The sequence below is a fragment of the Rhinolophus hipposideros genome (genome assembly GCF_964194185.1).
Source record: "Rhinolophus hipposideros genome assembly, chromosome: 9".
NCBI classification, from domain to species: domain Eukaryota; kingdom Metazoa; phylum Chordata; class Mammalia; order Chiroptera; family Rhinolophidae; genus Rhinolophus; species Rhinolophus hipposideros.
Window position 1 is genome coordinate 75,726,092 of NC_138055.1, and position 6,423 is coordinate 75,732,514.

The following is a 6,423-nucleotide window of genomic DNA, read 5'->3' on the forward strand; positions in this document are numbered from 1 at the left end:
ATTTCTATGCCTTCCCCAAGTAAGGTGCATAAACTCTTAGAAATGCAATATTAACTTCACCCTCAGAATCATTGCTTTGAAATACAGTCTTTCATAACACTGAAAAAAGATTTAGTTCCAATGTTTTTGGTTTTCTTTTTTACCTGAATATGTTATCTATACTAGATGCTTTTCTTTCTCATACATACACACATGCACAGTAAAAGGCTCTCCTATTTGACTTGTTTTGGGTTTTTTATGTTTTACCAATGATTTCCTATAAGTGAAGAGCTGAATCATCCACTCAGGGCACATACTTTTAAGGGATATTCATTTCCTTCTCCGGAATCCTGGTAGACGGATTGCGACGTGCACAGCCCACATTTATTAGAGTTGAAGATGAGGAATACATTTTTAACTTGGGCATTTGTCCCTGAGCACACTGTGTGGACGCATTACTTTTAACACTCACGGAATACTTGCTGTTCTCAACGTCTGAGTTTAGAGTTCTGAGAACTGCAATCTCTTTCTCTAAAGACTTACATAACTGTGTTAATGCTACAGGGATGAATTCAAGAAGCTGGATTGGAGTATATGGGAAAATGTTACTGTTTTTCTATTGTGCAGAATCTTCCAGATCCTGTCTCAAACAATTCATTGTTGTCTCCTAAACAAAATCTGTATGCTTCACACTTCCATTTCCTTTCCTACCAAGAGACATAATTATTCTGACCTAACTTCTCATATTTCCATTCATCTAATATCGCTAAAGTGATTTTAAAATAGGGACATTTCAAAAGATTTTTTTTTAAATTAGTTCACAGAATGTCCTCCACTAATGGGAATATTCTGCAATTTTTGAAGAAATAAATGTATTTTTAAAAATATTCAGCAATACAGTTATTATTATTGCTATATTGGGCAGTAAAATTTTGATTTTTTTCTGTATCTATATGTAGGAGGCCAAAAGTGAAAGAAAGACAAGAAATCTGGAAGGGAGAAAATTCTGAGATTCTTTCTGTGGATATTACATCCTTGTGAAATGGTCTGGACGAAGCCCTGTATGCCCTCCCTCAGCTCTGTAGTTAAGCTGCGTGCTTCAATTGCCACAGTTTCGTTGGCCCCTTTTTATTAAATTCAACACTAGCATCAGGGTGTGAAATTGCTAGGGAAATAATTTGGAAAGATACTTTTTCATAGCCACAATTGGTGTCCTCTGGATTAATAAGTAGTTCAATGCAATTTAATTCATTTCAAGTTGATGCTACCAATCTATATGTGGAAGAAAATTATGCTTATCTCTGTTTAACATTTGGTGAGTGAATTACCTATTTGTGCTGCTTGCTCCCCTTAGTCCTTAAATGCTTTTAATTCCAATGTAAACATAATTATCTGCACAATTCCATACTTGAACACATTGTTAAATTTTTGCAACAGCTTTTAATCTCCTATTGCCAGTTCTGGTGTCTTGTGGCAACTGCTGTCAAGAAGACCTGCCTGAAACAATGATTTCATCGTGGTGCTTTTGGCTCAGAAAAAATCACTAGCTTATGAATGTCACATAATTATTCACATGGGCTTCTAAAATTCTCTAGTAATGATTATTCTGATTTTGCCAATAATTTGGCAAAATCACACACCATATTGTAAGCCTGATTTGGTGTGTGTGTGATGTATCTTTAATTACATTCTAAGCTGCTGAAGGACAGAGACCTTCGATTTTACTTTTGATATCTAGCTATCATTTAAATCTTGCCTGCTCTGTTCTAAGAACATTATATATCTCATCCCTAATTACACTGCATCTCCTACTAGGTATTTTTATCCCCATCTCATATTAAGGAAAGTAAGTCACAGGGGAATGTATGACTAGTGTCAGTCCACAGTGCTGAGTAAGTGAAAAGCCGTGATTTAAACTGAAGACCCTTGGCTCTAAAGCCCTTTCTTCACACCACAACATACTGCTTCCTAGTATTAGGTTCATTCTTGATGATATCTGGCCTCAAGAAAAGCAGTAATCAACAACAGGATACGTGCTGGATGAAAGAAAAACTACTGAGATCGCTGCTACCTTCTCTGTTTGCTTGATTATTAGAGATGTGTAGGAGAAGCAAAGTGAAGAATCACGAAGCAGATGGCAGGGAAAACATCCAGCAGGAATGGGGACACTCACATTGCTCTAATATGACACATTTCCCCTGATTTAGTAAAATACACAGAAATAGTAATAGTAACAGCCTGCCTTATTTAGACCCTAATTTGTAATGCAATTGAGAAGAAAAAAACCACAAGAGAATTGGCATCTGATCATTAACATTCTCTCCAGGAAAATGAAAGTAGTAAAATAATCTTTAGGCTATCTTATTTGAGGGTGAAAACTGACACCAAGTAAGTTTTCCATCAGGAGATGCCGTTGGCTGCTGGGAATTTGGGGTGGTTTTTGTTCATAAACATGTAGAAGGTGGTACATATAGAACACAGGAATTTCCTGAAGTTCTGATTCCATACTATACAAAGGAAGCACTCAACAAATATTTCCTACATATCTATTGAGTGTTTTGTCTTAGTTCATGTGTGATCTATTATTTAAAAATCCCTTTATCTTACTGGAAATAGAGTCAAAATATTTTTTCATGCTAGAAGGTTGTAGACATGAATTCCTTAATTTAGGAAAGAAGTCCTAGTATTCAGCCCCTGTGCTACCTAATCAGCTTTTGACAGTCAAAGGCAACAAGCAAAAAAATTTTTTTGGTAGAAGATACCACACAAAATGAATTAGCTATCATTTTATAAAATGTCAGAATTAACAACATTTAAAGATTATGACCTTGGAAATCTCTGTTGAAAGTCTACACAAAGCATTCATCAGGATTCTAGTTTTGACACTCAGGTTCTCTAGAAATCACCCTTCCCCCTTTCCACCTACCGGGTGGCATTCCTCCCCATGACATTGGTTCTCACCAATAATCATTTTAGCAGAATGAAGGGCCTTCATGAATGTACGTGTTACATGAACTTTACCAAGTTTTACAAGTCTTGAAATTATTTTGATAGAAATTTTGTGTGAAAGTCTTTCTTTTGTAGGAAGGAAGGCAGGAGTTAGTTGGGGATTTTATCAGTGAATTTTATCAGTGTCTAATACCATAGAAAACATTAGAGAATCAAGTGGAAGAGGAAGATTAGTGGTACACTGTAATAAAATATGTTTTTTTTTTTTTAACATGAGCAATAGCACTAATAGTACTTTCTGAGGGTGCAGCATTCATTTTTTTTTTCAAAAAGAAACATCAATATGAAAGATAGGCAATTATTACTACTACTATTCATTCTTGCCAGTATTTTTTTTTTTTTTGGCTGGACACACTAAAACTCAAATTATATAATTGAGATGAAAAAAACAAGGACATGGCTAAAGTTTGTTAAATAAGGCAAAACCTGCTTTGTAAATACAACATGGTTCTATACCACCAATGTTAATTTGATTAACAATATGATTATAATGTAACAAACAAACAAAAAAATGATGAAATTTTACAGACAAGCCCAATTCAGATGCATGCTGGTGTAATTCTCACATATCTGCAATTTAGAGAACTATACTAGATTGGAAATATAATAATATTATATTTGTTGTAATAAATATATTGCTGTAAGATTATAGAAATCATTTTTCTATTGTTAACTGAAATATAACTTTAAAATAGCATAAATTATACTATGCAGATATAAGTTAGAAATGCAGGTAACCCAAGTGTGATGGGGGCCTCTTGATCAGCAACTCATTATTTGCACTCATCCTGAAGAAGAACTTTTTGCATAATGTCCCCCAAAGTAGATACAATTCTAGAAAGCAACACCTTGCCAAGTAGATTTTGCTGGAAATGGAGGTTTGTTGCAACCACACAGCAGAATTTAAGAAAAATCTTTATAAGTACCTTCTATATCATTCCCCTTCTCTAGCTCTCTTTCCACACAGGCTTCTCCAGCCCCCAGGGCTACAGTTTAAACATCTGGAATCTGCTCTCAGGGTCTTCTCATTTCACTTGTTTCTTCTTTAGCAAAATTCAGTTATCTGTCAACCATCTAAATCTTGCAAATTTCCTTAGTCGCATCACCTACTTCAACAAGCAAAGCATGTTCCTTATAAAGCTTTGGGGGGTTGAAATAGTAAATATTTTTTCTGTCACAAAGAATGTATTTTTATTCAAAAGTGAAATAGATATCTGAAAATAAAAGATATATAAAGATTGGAACAAGAGAGTGAAAGGAATTTATGGGATAGAGTTATAGGAATTTATGAGCACAAGTTGGTTAAAGAGGCAAAGAAAGAAAGAAAGAAAGAAAGAAAGAAAGAAAGAAAGAAAGAAAGAAAGAAAGAAAGAAAGAAAGAAAGAAAGAAAGAAAGAAAGAAAGAAAGAAAGAAAGAAAGAAAGAAAGAAAGGGAAAAAGAAATACTGATCAATGATACAGAAATGATGTTAGAGAAAGTTTTGTTAAGTTCTGTTACATGGTAGCAATGTCTCTCCATTTGCAGTAAAATTTATTTATCAAAAGACACTATTTTAAGAGTGTAAAGCCAAGCTTCAGAGAGATAAGATTTTTAATAATTATATCTGAAGATGACTTTCATTCAGAACATTCTAAATTCAAACAATCTAAAAATATAGATAGATGACCCTTAAAAAAAAGTAGACAACTGACACGAATAAGAAATTCACAAGAGGAAATCCAAATGGCCTTTAAGTGTATGAAGAGGTGTAACACAACCTTAATCATTGGGGAAAAGCAAATTTAAAAGCAATGATGATATACCACTCTACACCCAAAAGAATGCCTTAAAAACTGCTAACAATGCCAAGTGCTGGTGAAGATAAGGAGCAATTTGAACTCTCGTGTACTATTGCTAAGGTATAAATTAGTATAATCTCCTTAAAAAAAAACTGTTTTGTGGTATTTAACAAAGCTGACTATAATTATCTCAACCAGTTCCATTTCCAGGTATGTGTGTGTGTATATGTGTGTGTGTGTGTGTGTGTGTGTGTGTATACATATATACATATATATATATACACATATATATGTGTAGACGTATATATATATATATATATATATATATATATATATATATATATATATAGCAGAAATGTGAACTGAAATGTATAATATAAGCACAATGCTACATATTCATAGCAGCATTTTTCATCATAGCTTTAAACTGGAACAACCCTAATAACCATCAGCAGTAAAAAATAAGTAAATCGTGTCACATTTTAAAAAGGGGATATCATAGGAAAGAAGGGTTAGTAGAAGAGAGAAAAGGGGGTCAAATATATGGTGATGGAAGGAAAACTGACTCTGGGTGGTGAACACACACTGCAATCTATAGATGATGTATTATAGAATTGTACACTTGAAGCCTGTGTAATTTTACTTACCTATGTCACCCCAATAAATATAATCAATGATGAATAATAATAATAAATATTAGAAGGCAAAAAAAAATAATAAAATAAAATGGAATATACAGCAATGATAAAAATCACTTCTACACACAACAACAGGGATGAATTTCAGGTGCATTATGTTAGACGAAAGAATCCCAGCAAAGAAGAACATATATGAATCCACTGGTGTAAAACGGAGAAGAAAAGCAACAAAACTCATTCATGGTGATGCAAGTTCAAACAGCAGTTTTCTGTGGAGGGCAACACTGCAAGGAGGCTTCTCAAGATATGGGTCTCTATTGTATTTTGATATAGGTAGAGGTTACATAGGTGTGTTTATTTTAATAAGCAGTGCAGATATGGTTTGTACACTATTATGGATATACAATATACATTAGTTTTAAAAGGTTAAAACAATGAATTCAGTGAATTTCTTTCTAGTCTTATTATTCTAATAAATGCAAATATAAAATTCCTGTTGCTTCAATTTTCCCATATTCAAGAAATAGATGCTTCAGTTTCTTCATTTGTTGCCATTGGCTGTGCTAATTTATGCTCTAGTATCCATTTGAAATTGTAAGAAAGCGAACAGTCTTTTTTTAATTTTGCTTTCCTTATAAGAGTGTCAAACACCGTTCCATGTGGGAGTCTGAGTTTGTCCAAGCTATAAGAAGATAAGATGCTGCATGGTAAGGGACACTAAATATTATATATGTTAAATCATTACATTCGAGATGAAAAGCCGTAAACCCACAAGAAGCAAAGAGAAGACTCATTTTCTGTCTTCAGTATTTGTCCTTAATATACAACTTTCAAGACAGAAGAATCAAGGAGTGAAGATGTATCAAAATCCCATTTTATTTTATTGGAAACATTGGGATGCACATGAGAGATTAGGAAAATTGTTCTACTATTGGTTATTTATTCTACAAAATCCTAAGACCTTCTCCTTGGTGAGGCCGCCCAGGTGCTACGTTAAGCCTATATAATAATGCTGGCG